The sequence below is a fragment of the Neopsephotus bourkii genome, unplaced genomic scaffold, assembly GCF_033783945.1.
Source record: "Neopsephotus bourkii isolate Nb327-2 ecotype Australia unplaced genomic scaffold, CSIRO-AGI_Nbou_v1 NB_1541, whole genome shotgun sequence".
Classification (NCBI taxonomy): domain Eukaryota; kingdom Metazoa; phylum Chordata; class Aves; order Psittaciformes; family Psittacidae; genus Neopsephotus; species Neopsephotus bourkii.
The window spans coordinates 120,054-140,889 of record NW_026902017.1 but is presented as its reverse complement, the minus strand read 5'-3'; the positions used below and the strand labels follow the sequence as shown (position 1 = coordinate 140,889).

Below are 20,836 nucleotides of genomic sequence, written 5' to 3'. Positions count from 1 at the left end.
AGCACAGCCTGGACATGCTGCTGGTACCAGGAAAATGGTACAAACCAGGATGAGACGTGGGTTGCTGGAGAGTTCAGAGAAGCTGCCTGTGTGCAGTCACAGGGAGAGGGATTTCTTCAGGGAGTTGGTGAATTGTTTCATTCTGCTCTGAACAGCCTCTTAATGAACTGCCCTCTCCAGGGTGCACAGAGATTAACTTCCCACGGCGAAATTCAACCTGGGAGACTTCCACCATATTGCTGCCTTCAAATGGGTATATCTAAAAATACGTTACTGCTGCTGCACACCGGATTCGAGGCACGTTCGTGTTTTTCCTTTCAGAAGGAGGCTTGTGTTGCCGTATGAACTACTGTGCAAATAATACTGTTTTCTGTGCAGAATTGCCGTTTTTCTTCTCCCAGCAGAAAAAAAAAATGTGGTGGGAATAATTGTTCTGGTTGAAATTCCCTCTGTGACAACAATAGCAGCAGTGGGGTGGGGTGGTTTGGAAAAGCTTAATGGTGAGAAGTTTTGGAGGAGCAAGCTCTCCCAAGCTTCTCGGGCTTCACCACGTGATTCCTTCTCCCTGCTTTTCCTGCAGGGGACTAAACAGCCTTCTCACAAATGGGTGGCTGGATGGCTTTGACCACTTCTGTCCCTTCTGAGCTCAGCTATTCCGGAATGCTTTGTCTGTGTCAGGTCTCATTTTCTCTACTCCATTCGGGCTCTGCTCCATTCTCTTATTCAGCTGTCCTCCTTTTGGTTGTAATTTAGCACTTCTTTTTCTTTTGGTAAGGAGGAATGAAAGCCTATGAGGCTAACACCTATAAGCAGTACTTGCAGTTATTGCTACCTCTGTGTGTAATGATTCATCCTGGAGGCAGACAGCTTGCTGCCCTCAATACCTCATTGTAGTTCCAGACAAGTTCAGATGATGTGCTTCAGCATTGCTGGCTTGAGATTCCTCTGTTTGTTGCAAGGCTTTGTTTGTGAGTAACTGTGGAGACTGTTTTATGGCAGCAGTAGCGCAAGGGCTAGTTTAGACACAGCGCGGCTGGCTGTAGGTGAGTTTACTGCCTTGTGCTGAGCGCCGTGGTAGCTGATACCCTCGCAGCGAGTTGCAACTTGAATTCTTGCTGTTTGTGCCACTGGGGAAGCCGAGTGGGGCATCTGAGGGCTGGCATAGAAAACGACTCGCAGCAAACATTGCGTAAGTACGAGGAGCTTTGGTCTCAGCTCTTGCTGTTTTCTGTGTGTTCCTAAGAGACGGAGTTTTTACCTCTCAAGCTATTTAAGATTCCAAGTGTGTTTTCCTTCTTTCGTGTTTGGCTTACCTTGATTCATTTTGATATAGGAGCTCATCTGCTGCATCTGCTGGACTTTTAACTGCTGTGCCTGCCCATGGCTTCCCCAAGGCCTGCTGCTGATGCTCATCGGCAGCAGAGCTCGGTCACAAGCTACTTAGGCAACCTAAACCATTTGTAAGGAAACCTTTGAAATATGGATGGCATTAGAGGGACTCAGGCTTAAAATTAGAAACTGTTTATGATGCACAGTTGTAGTTGTTTACCTTGAACCATAATTATCTTATTTCCTGAGTTAAAAATGTTATGTCAGCTTACTGAAGCAAGATTTGATGACAAAGGTATTGTTTTTAGCCACCAGCAGAGCAAAGAGCGCTTCAAATAGGTTCCTAAATATGATTTTATAACCTAAAGTTTAGCACACTCAGGGTTTTAAATTGGCTCTGGAGGTTGTGTGGACTTACGGGTAGGCTGTTTGGCTGGGGATCAAGGGGTTTAATCCTGACCCTCTGTCCTTTTGTCCTCTGACCGTTTTCCTTGCCACCCTCTGCGCTGTTTGTTTGCACGGCAGTGTGTTTGAAGGGAGGGATGTGCCCTTTCCCTAGGTGTTTGTAGGCTTTCCTGGGGTGCGGTTTCACAGTGTGACCAGTGCTGGTTCACCGGGGCGGCAAGGGGCTGAGGCTCCCCGACCCTTCCTGCAGTGCAGGAGCCATTCAGCCCCTTCTGAAGCGGGAGGCCAGCAGGCAGAGGGAGGTGAGTGGGTTTTCTGCTGGGCTGGCAGGTGAAGCTGATCAATGGACGAGCTCAAGAAGCTGGGGATCTAGCAGCTGAGCAGGCACAGGGGTCTCCCTGCTCCACTCTGCGGTTACTGAGCCCCTCCGAAGGAGCTGGGGCACCACTGACAGACACAGGCAGACATTTGACTTCCCTGTTCTGTTATTTAACAATACTCTTCAGTGTATCTGTGTGGTTGAAGTGGCCTCGTGCCCTCCTCATACCACTCTCCAGCCCTGCTTTCTGTAGCTCTGAGACAGCAGCAGCCTCCTGCTTCAGCACCGGTACCAGGTGCTATCAGGATGTTCGTTCTTAAGGAGAATGGAAAATGGGAGGGGAGCAGCTTCTTTAATGGTGGCAACTGCTACTTAAACCTGCTTAGGGTTTATAATAGAAGAAAAAAATCAGTGGAAGCTGTAGGTGCTTTCAATTTATGTGGTATTTTGAAGAACCTTTTTATTCTGACCTTCGCTTGCCAGGACCTAGACAGCAGGGAGAAAATGCCCTGTGTAAGTCGAGAAAGTGCTTTCTTTAGGGTCTCTCCTATGTAATTTGAGGTTATTGTAGAGCAAGCATCATAACTCTGGAAACTGAAGTCTTGAGCATATTGTAACAATTGCCTTTCTCATGTTGCTTTCTGGGGACCTCCTGGGTCATCAAGCCAGGTTTGCTGCTGTGGCAGGCAATGGTGTCATCTCCTTGTAATGCTGCACATATCCAGTTGTGAGCCTTTGAGTGAGACCTGCGTATTCTTAAGAACAGAAACCCGTGTGTGAGTTGTTGAAGTGTCTGGTTGTAATGTTTGTGTGATGACACAGAGTTTTCTTGGTGGAGGAGGTTGTACACCACTGATTGGAGTGGGTGATGGTACACTCTTTAAGTTTGCTATGGGTTTTTCCTCTAGGAGAGAGACTGTATATGTTCTTGGAGGCTGAACGTTGACTTCCTTGGCTCCTTCTTGGCTAATTAGCGTGTTTTAAAATGGGATGCTTGCATCCTTTTCACAAATCAGCTTTCAGAAAGGAAAGGAAACAGTTCAGTTATTAATAGTAACCTGGATCCAATTTGCCACTGAATTGCACGGTTGCAAATGTCTCAGACTGTAAAGGTGACAAATGTGTCTGTCACTTTTTTAAATTCCAAGAATGGTCTGTATTTTCTAAATGTGTTAAAATTGAGCATGGAGTAAGAAATTGCGGACTTTATTTTTGAGTGGTGCTCTTCTAGTTTAGTAGCATTGTTAGCCTGCCTTCCTTCCCTCAGAAGAACCTACAAAGGGAATTAGAGTGGATTGGATTAGTAAAGGGCTCTTAGTAAAGTTACAGGAAAGATATTAAGTCTGATGACGGGAAGTATGTCTTTGTCCCACTTCAGACTTGTATTTAGGAGGAATGAAAAGGAGAAGATACTTGAAATATGACAGCAGCTGTGATCTAACTTTAAATTACTGGTTTAATTCCAGAGAACATTCTTCTTGTCTTCACTGGGTTATTGAAGGCCAGCGTCTTGGACCTTAATTAGGACAAGTTGAAGCTTCAAGATTTTTTAGCTTGTCTTTGTTCTGCTCAGCATGGTGGGTTTTTGAGCTCTCAAAGGTGAGCAGCACAGTTGTCTGTCTCCAAAATTCACCTTTCAGTATCCTTTTTGTTATAATGCATCTTTTAGATTTTGCATGGTAGAAATTCTCCCGGGTCACTGGAGGTGATTTTTGGTTTTAGGTGTCTAGGATGGCTTTGCCAAACGTAAGGTGGAAATCCGGCATCTCAGTTTCTTTGCCAGATGAATCTGTTGTGATTCTTTTACAGGTTCCTGTGGACAGGAATTGAGGAATCTTCTTGCTGTGGGTTTTTTAATTTATTTCTTTTTTAAATTATATTTTTCTTATGTGTTAAAAACATAAATTCTGTACCTTTTGAATATACACTAAGTTTTCTAATACTTGATTATTTCTTTTAGTTTTCCCATAAACCTTTCTAATTGCCAACATCTGAGAGTGTTACTGATCATGCAGTTGACTGCAGTGGGGCTTGTTTTCCTTTAGTACTTCTTGTTTGTGCACCCAGGAAAAGCACTTGTTGTCTTTGCCTCCTACCTTTTCCTTGAACTTTGTGTTCATTCCTGTGTTGACCTGGAAGTCTTTCCCTGGATACTGTTTTCCAAAACTATTTGATTTTCAGCCGTGTTATGCACTTCCTTTTATATGTCTACATGTGTGCTGCCACACTTGAGCTTTAAAATCAGTGCTGTTCCTACTGCCTTCGTATTGTCTGCCTATGGAATAATTAGGGTGGAAGTGGACTCCTTTTCAGATGGGGTTCAGAAAATGGTTAGGATATGGCGGTTACAATTTCTTCTCATTTTCATGTGAACTAAAAATACTCCTGGAACAGTTCTGCTTTGAATATCCGTGCCATTGTACATCCCGTGTCTCTTCCAAATGGTTTAGGAATTAACAGCTTACCATACACTAAAATAAACAGCTTGAGGGTTCTGTACATCTTGCTGTTGAATTTTATGGCTGGCTAGCTAACCAGTTCAGGTGATATGAAAGCAAATACGATGCTGCTGTTCTGAGCTGATGGTTTTCTTGGAAACACGTTCTCATGTGCTTAATGTGTATATTAATTTTTGCTGTGTACCAGTAATAATGATGTGTTCTTCCAAAGCCAGGCAGTGGATCTTTGCTTTGAGCGTGCAGGTTGGTTAATAAAGAAATGAGCCTGATTATGCATCTTTTTGTAAGAGATTCAACCAGTCTGGGAGGACCCAGCAGTCTTGAGTAATTACATTTCATATTGGAGCCCTAAAAAAGAAAAATGGTAAGGGTCTGGAGGATTATTTACAGGCATTGGGTCTGACAAACAAGGATGCCTGTACCTTTCTAGGCTGCTGAAGTGAGAGTGCCTAACCATTTTTGGATGCTGAACAGTTTTCTTATTGCTGTCCATCATAAAGATGGCCATTTGATGGAAGTTAATGCTGTTACAAGGCGAGTGTTGCTCGTGTAGTTAAGACTTCTTTTTCCATTTGCTGGTAAGAGTGCATTATCTTTCAGGTATTTAACATTTTTCTAAAACTAGGGGAGGTAATAACTTACACATATTAAATTAAAGCCTGGAAAACAGTGTCAGAGCAAGGCTTGTCTTTGTGTGCTAGTACAGAAGGGCAAGCTGTACCCTTGAGCTTTAGCCCAGGGTTGGTTAAGGAGCTGTGTTTTGAGTTGATACTTTCCACTCATCAGAGAAGCCACAGAAGGGTGGTAGAGGGTGAAGGAGGAGAGATGAGGGAACATACTTGAATATTTCCAGAACTCTTAATTGTCTGCATAGAATAAAAAAAAAAGGTGGTTCAGTGGAAACTGTCCAGGCTTGCTTTGCTCTTCTTCCACTTCACTCCAAGAAAAAGTGAGTTACTGCAGTGATTTAAGCTCTCAGGTTGTACTGAAGCAGGAACTCTTCTGACAGCCCTAGTTTTTTACCTCGTCAAGGATCTTTTCAGGCTGCTCTCATGGCTCTTTTCAGGAGAAATGCTGGGTGATTTTAGAGGACTGCAATTTCAAGATATTCTTGCGAGCAGAGAACATTAAATGTCTGGTATGAAAGGAAGCAGGTAATCAGTAATAAAGTTGGCATGTCTGGTAATTTCAGGGTGTGTTGCTCAGCTGTTTGTTTGTAGGGGTTAAACTCAGTGAAATATTACACTTCTGATAATTAGATTTTTTAATTCAATGCAATTGAAGCATAGATAGTGTAGAAGTGTTTACTTGTTTTGGGCTACCGAAATTCCATTTGAGCTCTCAAGCCTCATTGCTACAAAAGAAGACATAGAAACCCACTGTACAGAAGTGCCATTCCCTCACAAAGGCATGTGTGGAGTATTGGTAAAGTAGACAACAACAGTGTGCAGTGATCTTCCAGGGTCAGCCCAGGTGAATGAGTGATGGAAGCTGAGTCTGGCTGTTGTATTAGTGTGAAAATGCTGTAACTGGTGTCCTATGGACTGAAACAAGCACAGATCTTGAGAAATACCTGGAGCACATTGAAACTACTTATTTGACATTAGACATTCTGGATTGTTTTCATTCCGTGGAGGTCTCTAAGCAGCTTAGTCCTGAATTCAAACAACTGCAACCCCCAGTTTCTTGTGGACTGTGTTCTCCATGTCAGACTTTCAGTTAAAACACTTGAAGGATGATTTGGTTCCACAGGAATCACATCTTTCCCTTCCTTCATGCTTGTTTTAGTGGGAAAAAATAAGCCTTAGGCTCTTCAGCCCACACATAGGTATCTTGATCTGTGTTTTTGAGGACAATATCAGGCTATTTTGTATTTTTATCAAGCCGCAAAGATGACAGGAGCTTTAAGAAAATGCAGTTCTCTGCATACATATCTGCAGGGCAAAATAAAGGAACCTTGCGACCACAAATATGTTACCTTCTTAGTTTCTGAATGCTGTCAAATTAAATTTTACCTGATGCCGCAATTTTGGCGCAATGAAACACACTTGAGAGGGTTTTTTCCTCCGTTTTTGTTAACACTAGTGGATTTGTCTCCGCGCTTTGGTGTTTCACTGCAGTAATCACTACTGGATGAGCATAGTTGGCTGCCGTGTTGCTGCAGAAGTATTCGCTGCTTTGTGAATCCCAGTGAGAGGCAATTTCTGTGGCTCACACCACTACTGGAAATTTGTTCCTGGAGTGTAAGAGCAGCTGCACGCGTGAGTGTGAATCCAGTCCCACTGAACAGAACAGTTTGCTCAGCATGTGTGTGTTGGGAGATGGTTGGTCTGTAAGCGACTGATACGATGCAGGGCATTTCAGTTAAAGGCATGTTATTTATCTCTCATTCCTGTGTATTTCTTGGAAACAGCCTTCTCCCCTCCCACCCTTCAGATCTCCAGTGCAACACCCTTCTTCCTCCTCTTTCTAAGTAGACCTGAGCTGTGTAGAGTAGTCTGGGTGTGCTCTTAAGTAACACTGTCACAAATCTGATGATCCTTACTTCCCTTGAGAGGCCAAGGGAAAACTTCTGCTGTTGTGCTGCCCTTGGCTTTTGGGGGTGTGTGAGCAAAACGCATGGGAAGGAGCAGAGGTGGTCAGTTCTCCACTGTTTCTGTGGCACTTTGGTTTCTTCTTCAAGACCCCCCCCTGCAGTCCTGTGTTCAGCTCTGGGGCAGCAGCACAAGAGGGATGTGGAGCTCCTGGAGCAAGGCCAGAGTTGACCACGGAGGTGCTGTGAAGGCTGGAGCAGCTCTGCTCTGGAGCCAGGCTGAGAGAGCTGGGCTGGGTCAGCCTGGAGAAGAGAAGGCTTCTGAAGGGGAGACCTTAGAGCAGCTCCAGTGCCTAAAGGGGCTGCAGGAAACCTGGAGAGGGGCTTTGGACAAGGGCCTATAGGGACAAGCCAAGGAGAACGGCTTGAACCTGCCCGAGGGGAGACTGAGCTGAGCTCTTAGGCAGAAGCTGTTCCCTGTGAGGGTGCTGAGGCGCTGGCACAGGGTGCCCAGAGAAGCTGTGGCTGCCCCATCCCTGGCAGTGCTCAAGGCCAGGTTGGACACAGGGGCTTGGAGCAAGCTGCTCCAGTGGAAGGGGTCCCTGCCCGTGGCAGGGGTTGGAGCTGGAAGAGCTCTAAGGTCCCTTCCAACACAAACCAGTCTGTTACTGTAATTCCCCAGACTCCAACACTTGTTTGGATTCAGGTTGGGTGGTGTAACCAGGCAGGAATAGAATCCCTGTTGTTGCAGAAGCTACCTACAGGTATTCCTGGAAAACACATAGTTGATGGTAAGTATGTAGCATCTGTAGTGCTGTCTGCTTATGGATTCTCCCTACAACCTCAGTTTTCTCAGATTCTGGAATTGTAATGTGATTTTACTGTTTCTGAGAATAAGTATTTCTCACCATTTCAGCAGGGTGAATGATTAGTGTTTGTATTCCGCGTGCTGTGGTAAGGCTGTAAAGGCAGTCTCACCACGTTGTCCCGAACATGCCTATGGAGTGCATTGGAAAACATTCCTAGGTTTCCCCTCCCTCCACATATGTTGTACTCGTACCTCCCTGAGTTCTGTATCTGAGCTAATGGAGCTCATCTGAAAGCTTAAGCTCATTGGTGTCTGTTTTCCCCAGTGTACGTTTTCACAGAAGTCCTCAGAGAGATGCCTCATTGAAATTCTGTCTCTTCCCGACGTTATTTAGAGGGAAGCAGATGACTGCCTTGGAAAAGGCTGTCCTACTCCCGAGAGGTTTCTTTTTCTTTCCATTCAGAAATTGGTCTAAACCAGAATCTAAATCTCATACTGACATCCCATTACACTTCTTGGTTCTGGGGCACCATAGAATCTCAATTAATGCAAGCCTGTCATTAAATCAAAACACAACTTTTTGCATCAAAAAAGCACTAATAAGAAAACCATGCTTACTTGTGGGAGTACTGGCCTTCCCATGGCTTGAAATGAGACTTTGGCAGAGACAGCTTCTTTCCTGCTCCCAGTAAAATGGGGATTGAAGTAGAACCCTTTCTGTGTCCACTTATCAAATGGGGAAATACCTAGATGTGTGAAATTGCTGAATCTTGAGCACACTTTTCACAGAGACCCTTCTGAGTGACTCTACATCAGAACTGCTCTGGTTTTGAGTTCTTTCATGGCTAACATCAGCCTCCGAAGCCAGCTCCTGCCTTGCTACTGGGAACCAGTCAGTGTTTCCCAATCAGCATTCCCCTGGCGGAGTGCAGCTGCCTGCCCCAGCTGCTTTGATGGAAATAGTCTGTAGTTAATCTTAATGCAAGCATACTGGTTTCTTTCAGGTCACATTTGTGATTGTAAAGCAATTTCCATCTCCAAATATGGATTTCTGTGAAGTTACAAGATACCCTTTTATTAAAGAAGTTTGAATTACTTAATTCCCAGGGTTTTTTTTTTTTTTTTTTTTTCAATGGATGCTGGAAAAGTTGCTCTGTGTGCTCTAAATCCGCAGTTTACTGACGTGTGGGAGTGCAGCAAGAGGAACCGGTAACTCAGCAGTGGGGAACTGCTGAGGATGACGTGGTCAGTGTGAAAGAACAGAAAGAAGCTGGTGGGAGAGCTTAGAAGTTGAAAGACTTATTTTAATGGAAGTGTCTGCTTACCCAGAGTTTCCAAATGACTTCATGTTAAAGTAAAATTAAGTGTCACAGGTCTTGAAAGACTGACCCTGTTTTAAACCAGAATCTGGTCACCTTGAACACTTAATTATTTAGTATTTATGCTACTGTTTCAACACAAAGGAAGACTGAATGTCTGGTGGTTTGCATTGCAAATTTCTTTGTGTGTAGCTGCAGTTAGCTTGGCACATATGGGAGCCTTGTCCAACACACCAAGCCTTGACCAGCAGTTGGTCTTGTAAGCTCACAGAAGGGAAAATGAGGACAGAAATGTTGGTTTGTGAAGTGATATTCTCAACAGACTTTAAGAAAATTGGGTGCATAAATGTGTCTAACATTGCTAATTATAACTTAGGCTTTTGGAAGCAGAGGTAGTTTTAAATTAAAATGTTAGAGTCTGCATGGCAGGAACATTGAGTGAGTGATGGAATGCACACAACAGGGCAGGTTTTGCCAATGATCTCTGCATTGGGCTTCTTTCACTGCAGTATTTGCTGTACTTCATAAGTAATTTCATAAGTTTCATAAAAAAATGGTACACTGTTGGTCATGGAAGGTCCTTAACTCATATATGATCACTATTGCATTGCTACAATACTTAATGTTTGTGTTATATGTGAGCTAAGTAGTGAATACAATTGCTATGTGTAGGCCAGGAAGCAGATAGGAATCTTCACAACTGTGTGTCAGTATGTCATGGGACAGGGTTTCTGTGGACTCTGATAATTTTGTGCACAGTTGGTCTCAGTCACTACTGTCAGCAGGCAGCACTAATGATTTTCCAGATAATGGAGTTGGAAGTTCAGCTTTTTTTTTCCCCAGTCTATCTTTTGGTGCATTTGAAGTGGATAGGTCAAGTTAGGAGTTGTGAGTCTTATAATGGAGAAGGTAAAAAGAATAGGGGAATCATGCTGGAAAAGGTGCTGTGCAGGTATCGTCATCATACATACTCTGCAGGGCTGCAGGTCCCCATGAGGGGATCCATCAGTGCCCCAGGATGCATTCACTTGCATTGGAAAAAGCCATGAGGTAGCTCCCATTGGGAAGCAGATGATCTTTAAGGTCCTTTGCAACCCCAACCATTCTATGACTTTATGATTCTATGATCATGGGCATAAAAAATCTGGATTAAGACTGTTTTACAGGTGGCTCTGCCCAAGCTCCGGTCTCCCACCTTGCAAACCCTTAACGAAAGGCTTGAACTTGTCCTTGCTCATGTGACTTGTACAGGGTCCGACTGAGCTGTGCTGTCCAAAACTTGTACCCCTCTGACAGTCACCTATGACCGCGCAGCCCTGTGCACCCATGGTGAAAAGTTCAGGGAAAACCCAGGTTTTTGGCTTGGAATTGCCAACCATTTCATGTACCAGTTAATGGATGTAATTCCCCTTTGCCTTAGGTGCTGAGAGCTCCTGCTGGTTCCTGCCTGGTGCTGGAAATTTCACTTTGGGAATTTGTAGTTTGAAAAACATCTTGAAAGGTGCAGCAAGAGCTGTTGTTCTATTTGTGCAGACTTGTTATGAGGAAATTTGTTTCTGGATTAGGCAAGGATTTGGATTTAGTATCCTTTGTGTACTTGAATATAGCATGCTTATTGCAAGTGAAACCCTGTGTTTTAATTTCTAATGAACTGCTCCCTGTGTTTTTCAGATTGCACAGCGTTTTTGGGACACATCTCTGTTGGATTTTAATATATGTCCTGCTAACAACAGCTTTCAACTATGGAATCGGTAAATATTTACCTGGCTTCTGTTCCAGTTTTCAGTTTTATTACCTAACAAGTGCTTGTGTCTATGTTGGTGTGTTGGGGTGTGGTGGTTTGAATTTCTCTTTATTTTCTGAAATCTGATGGTAAAAATCACAAACTTCTGTGGAGTAATGTGAAGGTACTAACCCAGAATATCTTGGGAGACGCCTTTAGTTCTAAGATGCCTTTTCACTTTTATATAATTTCAAATGTACCAAGCTTTTCCCTGACTTCAGTGAAAACAAAAGTTACTTTTCCTGCAGTTCCAGCACTGGTTTGTCCAGTGGACTGCGCAGCTTGTTGGTGCTGTTGACTGCTGAGTATTAAGTACGCCCTACCTCTAGCATGTCACAGTCCTCTTTCTCTTTGCTTTTGAAAGAAAAAAACTGTTAAAAAGTTCCAGTTTCACAATGTTACGTCTCCTTGTGATTAGTGTAATTGAAACAGATGGCACCTACGTTTCATTTTGGGCAGAGAAACTTCCCAATATGCTGAGACTACAGTTTGATTCAGTGTTAGGATTCAACTTTTTGGTAACATTAGCAGATGCAAAAATAATAATAGACTACCTTAGGGTGGAATTTATGGGGGAAAGAATAGATTTTTGACTCAGTGTTTTTAGAGAGGTCAGTGCTGTCCTTTGAGAAGAGCAGTGGTACCGGTGTAGCTGGTAGGAAGGCATTTGTCCTTGCTGGTTTTCTCTGCAGTGCTGGTGGTTTGGTGTGTACAGGCTGGATAAAAGCTGTTGTTTGCTGCTCTCCATGAGCTCAGCTTTGCAGTGTGTGTCATGGCAGTGGTATGGATGGGAAGCTGTGTGCTGCAGAGTTCAAGGTCATCCTCAGCATGCCAAGGAATTCTAGGGTGAAGGCTCTTGGTGGATAACCTACAGTGTGTTGCTTCTGCTGTGGGGCTCAGGGTCGTTGGCTGACCTCTTGGGTTATGCTGTAGCAGGTTTATTTGTGTTGAAGTTGTCACTGTGATAAAGGCCATCATTGAAGGAGAGCCTACTCTATGTAGAAATAGAGGTCTGTTCTATCAGGTGGCTTTGCAAGCTGGTAGGTTTCTTTTGTCCTGGATTTTGAGGGGAAAAAAATAAAAATAATTGTATTTAGTTCGTCCATAATAATTCCAAGGTATTCACATGGAGGCAAGATGTTATTTCAGTTTCCCTCAGTGAATATTAATAGCAGTAGAAGCCTTTTGCATTGAAACAAACCAGGCTAGGCATCAGTAACTCTCCCCTGCTGCAGCTAAGTAATTAAAGCGTATCAAGTGTGAGACCTTTTGCTGTAGTGTGCAGTAACTCTTTCCTTAATGGCTGCTCTGCAGTCCCCTAGAAAACCCAGCTGAATCTGAGCATAAGTTATAACCCAGGTTTGTCACTACCTATTACATTTCATAGTCTGGTACGAAGGCTTTTCACTCTTGAGTTTTGAAGTAAATTATGTGGTTTTGAATGCAGATTTACGGTTTTAAAAACAAGACAGTGTTAATTGAAGGACCTTTCACCTAAATGGAAACTTAATAAACACAACAGTGTATTTGCTATATATTGGTACATGCTGGGTAAAAAGATGTGCTTCTGGACAGAGCATGATGACAGACTGCATCTCTCAGGGCTTTTGTCTACATCGCATGCCTTTTTGCTGCTAAGATCTTTTAGGATTATTACTGAGAATTTAAATTATGCCTACATTGCTGCGGTAGCTGCCTTTAGAAGAGTTTCCACATGCTTTTGTCCATCTTTAGTCCTTTTCCCTCTGGACATTTTGTACTTTGCGTGAAGCCACACCACACTGATGATGGGTCTGGCTGAAACAGTGGATGGAAAAACTTTGACAGATGAAGGATGAGGATGTATGATGTGACAAAACATTCACACTGTAGAAAGAAATAATTGCTATGAAGTCACATGTTTCTCTGACTTCTGAAACAAAAAGTGATTTTGCTCTGTGGGTTTTGTGAGCCCTTGGAGATGATAAGTTGAGTAACCTTTTCCAGTAAAATAAGCTTTTATCTGCTTCTGTGCAGAGACAGACTATGTATTGCTTAAAATGCATCTTGGGCTAGGAGTCTCAAGGAGCTGGTTAGGTTGGAAAAGACCTCTGGGCTCATCAAGTCCTCATCCTTCTGTGGAGCCTTCCTACCTTCAACCACGTCAACACTCCCACCCAGCTCAGCTCCATTCTTGGCCTACTGCAGTATGGAGATGTTGGGGAGAGGTGAACAAGGGGAGAATATCAGAATCCTCCACTGTTGGCTGGAAACAACACCCAAATCTGGGGTGTTCTGAAGCTGTAGAGTTGAATTCCAAGGCTTTGTGTTGGTGTGGAGGCTCTGGAGGCTTCGGTATCTGTGGCCCCTGCAGTTTCCCACAGGTGCACGTGCAGATTGTGCCCTCCTATGAGTAGCCCAAGGCTGGAACAGGATTATTGTCTGGCCAAGCTTGAGTAAAAACCTCTCATCCTAAACCACAGACATTATGAAAGCAGGTCATTGTCGTCTGTGTTCATCCCTTATCCTGTGCCTGGCTAAAGCCTTGGGGTCCTTGGTACCCGTGTGCCAAACTAGCAGAGGAATGATGTGCCGCCTCTGTCTTGTCTGAGGAGGAGGTGGTATATCATGAAAATGCTGGCTTCTGTCACTCATCTGTTTGTGACCATGAAATGAGGTTGCCTTTGCTGTAAACCTGTGAGTGAAAATGCACTGGGGCACAAGCCTGGTTGTTTCGGGGTTTTTCTTTCTCATCCAAGCAACTTATGCATACCAGCATGTACCTTGCTGTAAAGGACAATGCAGGGATTCCCCATTAAAAGAGGCTGGAGAGCCTGATCTTCAGGATGAGGCTGACCTTTGTAGTAAGATCTTGCAGCGTTTGCTCTATTTTGAGGGTGCTGTTCCGCACTTCATAGGTTGGCTAAAGGAAATAAAGCTTTGGTGGTGGAAATGGACTCAGAGGGCACCTGCTGTGCCGTTCCCTTTGGCTGCAAATCTGATGCAGGGTGTTTCTGTCCCTGGCAGGTGGTTTGCTCCCATCATGTATGCCATGCTGTTGTTTGTGGTCGTGTGCTGATAACCTGATCACCAAGCTATTCTGTGATAAATACAAATATTTAGATATTTACATGGATTTCCTGTGGCATGATCTGCTGACCCAGAAGTAGCTGCACTGGTGCAGCCAGAAGACCAGAAATGCTGTGCTGGGTCATGGGCAGGGAGCAGAGGGGCTGTTCCGCCGTAGGAAGGGTTACAAAAGTCTGAGACTTCTCCATTTTGGTAGGTGGCTCCTTTATTGCGAATTACTGGAGTTACTACAAACATTGATACTCTCAGCTCTCTAAAAGAGACTTGTGTTGTTTGGGTTCCTGCCCCCCAGCTTTCTGTAGTAATAACAGCAGAGGTCCTGTCTAAATGGGTGGAAGAAAAGGGAGTTCAGTTGAGATGCCAGCTTCACCTAGTGCAGTGGCTGCATCGTAGGACAGGTATTTCCTCACTGAACTGCTCAGATGGTTTGCTGGAAACAAGCTGTGTTCATCATGGTGGCTCCTTTTTGTGTGTTGTCAGCAAGAAATGGCTGCATTGCACTGAGCTTGTTCAGGGGGTTGGTGACTGCTTTGCAGCACGGGAGCTGACATTTGGTGTGATGTGTGCTTTCCCCACTTCTTCATTAGGGAAGCAGAGGGGTCAAGGCTTTCTCTGAGCAACAGAGAGATTGCAGCAGCTTTTGATGGTGGTTTTGGCACTTGCATTTTACAGAGTTCGTAATGAATATTCAGGTGTAAGATTAAAAGAATGAATAAGGTAGTACTGCTAAACAGAATTGCTTTTCAGAGCCTCAGCCATGCCTTGTTCTGACCTCCTGAGAAGGATGCAATTGTAAAGCTGAAGCCCATTGTGGAAAAGCAATTACAATACATGCTTCCAGGATTGAATTGTCATCTGAAAGTCAGATGCTGCAATAATGGTGGTGTTGTTTAGGTAGAACGTGACTTCACTTAACTGCTCGGTGTTTTTCTATTAATGTTCTTAAATGTGTTCATATATGGGTTTCAATTTTTACTGCTTTGGGGGAAATTGAGCTCAGTATTCCACAGGGGAGATATTTCTTTGCACAGAGGTGTTCATGTGAGCTTTCTGGCTTTTTTCCATGCGTTTCAGCTCTTACCCCTTCCAAATTAGGGGTGTTGGAAGGTAACACAAGAAGAGCAGTGTATGGTTTTTCTTTACATGTCAGTCACAGCTGAGCAGAGGTTTCCCTGTGGTGCTGGGGTACGGAAGCATTGGCTTTTAGGGGGAGAAACGGATGTGTTAGGAAGCAGGGGCTGGAAAGGGGAAGCCATGTGCAAGTGGAGTTAATAGTCTCATGTAACATTAAAGTGGAGCTGTGTCCTTTGTGGGTTTGGCTGACTTCTGCTGTGGTACTCACACCACCCTGAAACTGTGGAGCCCTTTCTCTGGGAAAAGAATCAGGCTTTGGTAGTGCCATAAAGCCTCTGGGTGGCTCTTAAGTGCAGGTTCATCCAGAGTGTTTCAGACCAGGCAGTTGGGGTTTGTGCCGGTGCGTCGCTCAGCCTGGGGAAGGCATCAGGGTGGACGAGAGATGGGTTGGTGCTGTACCTGCATGTGTGTGAGGTGGGTTTCCATGGCCCTTAGGAGGGATCAGCTTTTCCATTTACCTGTTTTGTGCTCTCTAATGAACAGCACCAGAGTTCTATAATGAAAGTTTAATTTTTTAAAGCCTTATCTTCACTGTAAGCGAAGAGGTGGCTCTATTGTGAGCCTGGATTTCTTTGTGGGTCAAACTGGGCTTGAGTTTTCGGACGTAAAACCCTGCTGAGACCTACAAAAAAAGAGCTTTAAAATCCTCCCCCTGTCCCAGTGAAAAGGCTGGGTTCTTAGATCTAATCTCAGCATAAGCATTTGATTTGAGTGTTTGAATTGCTGCTTTTGCAGTTCTCTGTATTTTTGTAAGAATGTGTTAAATTGCCAATGTTATTCACATGCCACTTTTGGCAGGTGCCACCTACATGCCCTCAATTTGAACATACCTTTCAGGCGAAGTGTAGGTAGGGAGGCTCCTTTTCTGCTCGTCAGATGTTAAGAGAGTGGAGCACTTCCATTAATTCACTTTCAGTAACCTTCCCAATGCTAATAAGCTAGCCTGGCCCATGTGCACAATGCAGCACCTTTAATGAACACATCTGAGCTAAGCAGAAACTTCTTTGAAGAATCTCTTGCTCACCTTGTTCTTTGGGTGTGATTCCAATATGTGTTTTCACCATGACACAGAAGGGAGTTCTTGGTAAGAGCAATCCATAAGCAAATAGAACACTTGTCCTTCCTCTTCGTTCTGTTTGGAACTAGACAAAGCCATGGCAGTAATTACCTAAAAAGAAGGAAAATAGTTGGTTGCGTTCCCCCAGCTCTAGTTCCTGAATAATCTTGTTCTCCAAAGGGGCTACATTATGACTTCAGAAATCCTCATTTTTAAACCAAGTATATTTTGAGTTAGGATTTTGTAGATTGATGTCAGCTGACATACTCTACACTTAAAAATCACAGCTGCATCTAGAAACAGATTCATTTAAGGAAGGTTGGTATGTGGATGGTGCATGGGATCACCATCTCCAGTGACGGGCAGAGTCTGTTATTTTGCAGGGAAGAAGATTCCTGTGAGACACTTGCCCTGGGTGACGCATGGAGGCAAGGGAATCTGTAGGTTATTTAGTGCATAAGCAGCCAGTTACCACTTCCATCATTGTATAACAGCATTCCTAGGTGTGACCTTGGGATAATCACACACCACACCCCCCCAGAAGCTGTGGATTTCCCTAACATTGGACACACTTAAGATTCGGGTGGACCGGGTGCTGGGGCATCTAGTCTGGGTCATACTTTGCCTAGGAATGTTGAACCAGATGATCCCTGAGGTATATTCCAGCCTGGGATTTGATGATTTTCTTCAAAAGTAGAAGTGCATTCAGGCAGGTTCCGGTGTGATGAGTGACGTGCAGTGTTTGAAGTGATGGTTTTATTTATTTCTCAATGCAGTGTGTAGCTCCAAAGGGTATTCTTGAAAGGGACTGAAGTTACGGGTCTCCACCCTGCAGTGGTGACACACTGGATGAGAGATGACAGGCTTTGGAGTGGAATGGCAGGATTACACTGAATATGGCTGGAATCGCTTGTTTTCAGAAGATAATTCATCATGCTATGATTAAGTGCAGATGATGCATTTGGCAGCAAGAGGTGCGCAATCTGTTGTTACCCTAAGGAGCCTGCAGACCAAAGGCCTGCTGATAAGACCAGACTCTGTTGTACTTCTTCAGTGAATAATTGAAATTTAGGATGTTCTTGTTCATTATCTATTGCTCTTTTAAATAATAGTACAGATAATTGTGAACCTGCTGATTTTGACATTCAAATCCATGAGGATTTAAGGACTTGAGGGGGGAAGTAGTTTCTTTGTGTTTCGGTGTATGAATTTCTGTCACATTAATGCTGAGGGAGATGCATCAGTGACTTGGGGCATCTTTAGTGGAGCTAAGACAGCTGTAGTCCAACAGGCACAAGTCAGCTGCCTGACACTCCTCCTGTTGAGAATGGGTGTATGGTGCTTTATGGAAACCTTGCAAGAAGGGTGGTTGGGTTGAATCACTGAAGTGTCCGATGCTGTCACAAATTCGCCAGCCTGTTGCTGTAATATCATAGAATAGGTTTGTGTTGGAAGGGATCTTAAAGCTCATCCAGTTCCAACCCCTGCCACGGACAGGGACCCCTTCCACTGGAGCAGCTTGCTCCAAGCCCCTGTGTCCAACCTGGCCTTGAGCACTGCCAGGGATGGGGCAGCCACAGCTTCTCTGGGCACCCTGTGCCAGCGCCTCAGCACCCTCACAGGGAAGAGCTTCTGCCTAATGTGTAATATATAATATGTACGTGTAAAAGGAGGAAATTGTTATTATTGCAGGCAAGTGCAAAATTGATGGATCTGTTTTCCTGATGTCCCTAGGAAGGGGGCTTCTGGTAAAAACAGGAAAATCTTCTGAAAAGTAAGTCATAAATATTGAGTGTGAAGATGGAGACCAGGCGCTATCATTATTTCTGTTCCCTTGGTAAAGTTCTTGGCAGAGCTTTAATTTTAGAAGAACATGACAACAAGGGCTGAGATTTGCAGGCTCAGTCTAATTCATTACTGGCTTAATGAGATGCTTGAGAACTCGGGTATTCTGACAGCTTTTACAACGCCACATGTTGTCCCTGGTCTGTAGTGGTTTGCTGGCCTTGTCCAGAAATTCAGAGATAACTTTGTTGATTTGTATTTAACAAGTTCATGTTTTAGTTAGTGTTTTGATCTTGGGTTGAGACTGGACGGGCTGATTGCTTCCAGTTGCTGGAGATGGATGGGAGCAGAGGAAAGAGATTTCTTGGGAGTTGTGTGGAAACTTGAATCTTGCTGCGAACATCCAAGTGAATTGAGGGCACTCATTCTGTCTGTGCTCACCATGGCAGAGCATGCCAGGGATCTGAATTCCCAGATCCTCTCTGTGATGGGCAATTAGGGAAGCTGGGCTTTCTGTCCTCAGCACTGGCTTTGGTTTGGTAGGCAAATCCTGAAAGCTCAGGTTTTACTGGGAGCTGTTCCATGTGTGTTGCCTGCCTTCACTGCTCCCCATGCTCATCCCGGGCCCAGGCAGAGGGCTGCAGGGATCCGTGTGAGGGTGTTTTAGGAAGTCACAGCCCTTTGGTGTTCCACAGAACAGCGAGCGAAGCAGATTCTGAAGCACCATGGGACTGGTGGAAACTCACTGGGTCCCCAGTGGTCTCAGCTGTAGTGTGTTCAACTTCTGAATTTGGAGCAGACTTAGAAGCTCACCTTTGGGGGTGGTAGCTTGTTGAGTTGTCAATATTATTGCCTGTAACCATCTGTTCCTACCACCAAGTAGCTGCAGAAATCAGTAATTCTTTATTTTCTTGAGGAGCTTGGGTGTAGATCTTCTCCCTTGTTATTTTTATGGGCTCCCTCATTATGAAAGACAAGCACCTCCAGTGCGCTGGGAAGGCAGAACGACATTCTTTAATCTTTGATCTAAATTTATTTGAAATTTAAATTCAAGTAGTTACCAATATTAGGGGTTACTTTGGAGCACAATAGCTATTTCTGGTGATGTGGGTGCGTGGATCTCCCTTATCACACAGGATTGTGCTTGTGTAACTTCACCTTCTGGGTTAATTACTCCTAAGAGGACAGGAGGTAGTAGGCATGTGTATGGTTTATTTTAGGAAATTGCCACTGTAAGTGGATGCTGTGTTTGCTTTTGCAAGTAAAACTTGTCGTGGGTTCTTCTTTTTGACTTGCTTATTTTTGTCCATGTGAATTACTAATCCAAGTGGTCCAGCTTTGGTAGTTGTGATGTTCAGTTGCTGATGGGGGTAGTTGGGGTCACAGAGGGAGAAGCGGTTATCATCTGGGAGTCACAGGAGTGTTGAAAACCATCAGTCGAAGGACATACAGAGACTGCTATGTATTGTACCCTGAGTTATCCAGGGCTGGGATTTCTTTCCTACATTTAAACCACTGAATCCAAATGAATTGACATCAAGCACTGATGTTAGTGGTTTAGGATATGAGATCCCAGTTCCTGGGGTCATCTTTAGTGCTGTCGTGGGGGGTAGTGATGGTGATTGCTTAATGCAGAAGGACTTTCCAGCCTGAGGCCAGGTGTTCTTCAGAGTTTTTATTCTTTACCACATCACTGGATGCAGCTTTGCAAATGTTTATTTTGGTGGTTATCTAAACTACAGAGTGAATGCCTGGGGGTTCTGTCCAGGTGATGTCCAGATCTCCCTGCCTTGTATCTTCTTCGTGCTTGCCACTGATGTAAAAAACTGGGTTTGGTCTTGATCCAAAAGAACAATTGTTGGATTTCGATGGGTTTTGTGTGATGCATGTCTGGACTCCTCCTATGAGTCAGTGATGTAAAAATACCTTGCTATCTTGCAGTAATAATCAGGCAGCAGTGATTGACCAGCTCCTGCTTTTTGCTTTGGCAGCACCCAGGCACTGTGTGTGGCTGGAAAAGGCTGGGAGCAGTGCTGTGGTGAGAGCAGGTCCCACGTCTTGCTGGCACAGCAGGGAACAGCACTGGTGTGATGAAGAAACAGGGAAGCTCTCAGATAACTTAGTCCTGGCTGTAATTATTGGTTTGGAGCATTTTCAGGATAGGAGTGGTCTCTAAAAGAAGGTAGATCTATATTAGACATTGGGAAGAAGCTCTTCCCTGTGAGGGTGCTGAGGCGCTGGCACAGGGTGCCCAGAGAAGCTGTGGCTGCCCCATCCCTGGCAGTGTTAAAGCCAGCTTGGACACAGGGGCTTGGAGCAAGCAGCTCCAGTGGAAGGGGTCCCTGCGTGTGGCAGGGGTTGGAGCTGGATGAGCTTTAAGGTCCCTTCCAGCCCAAACCAGCCTGGGATTCTGAGGATTGACAAGGAAGCCCAGAACAGGCATCTCTTGTTCTTGATGGCTGTGGCTGCCATAAAGAAGGACCTGGCACACCACTATCGATTCCTTCTGTACCCTTCCAAAATCTTAATGCTTCCAGGTATTAGAGGTTTTCTGGGGTAGTTGTTAGTCTAAAGGTTGCCATTCATCTTTCAGTGGTGCTGGACTCATGGATCAGAGCTCAGGTGGTGTTAAACGTACATTATCCCTGACTTTCCTTGGCTTCAGATGGTAACATTTAACCTTAATTTGGAATTTCCTGGAATGAGTTTGTTTCCAAGTTTGGTGAAAGGCAGGATGGCACCGTGAGGGCTGGATACATCTGCATGTGCTTGGGCACCTCCAGCTTCTCCCCAAGGCTGGTGGGACTGAGCTTGATGGGAAACAAGCACAGAGAGA

At 44.5% G+C, this 20,836-nt stretch overlaps 1 protein-coding gene across 4 annotated transcripts in view; it reads left to right on the top strand.

Annotated features, from left to right (window-relative positions):
- The window catches only part of ANKRD11 (ankyrin repeat domain containing 11), a 153,246-nt gene that overhangs the window by 14,224 nt on the left and 118,186 nt on the right, over positions 1–20,836 (top strand). For 3 of the 4 annotated variants that reach the window (XM_061370344.1, XM_061370343.1, XM_061370346.1), the window contains exon 2: positions 10,844–10,923. The gene's annotated coding sequence lies outside the window, so the exon portion shown is untranslated. Of the gene's footprint in view, positions 1–10,561; positions 10,674–10,843; positions 10,924–20,836 lie in introns of those variants that run through there. The other variant, XM_061370345.1, reaches the window with a different exon arrangement.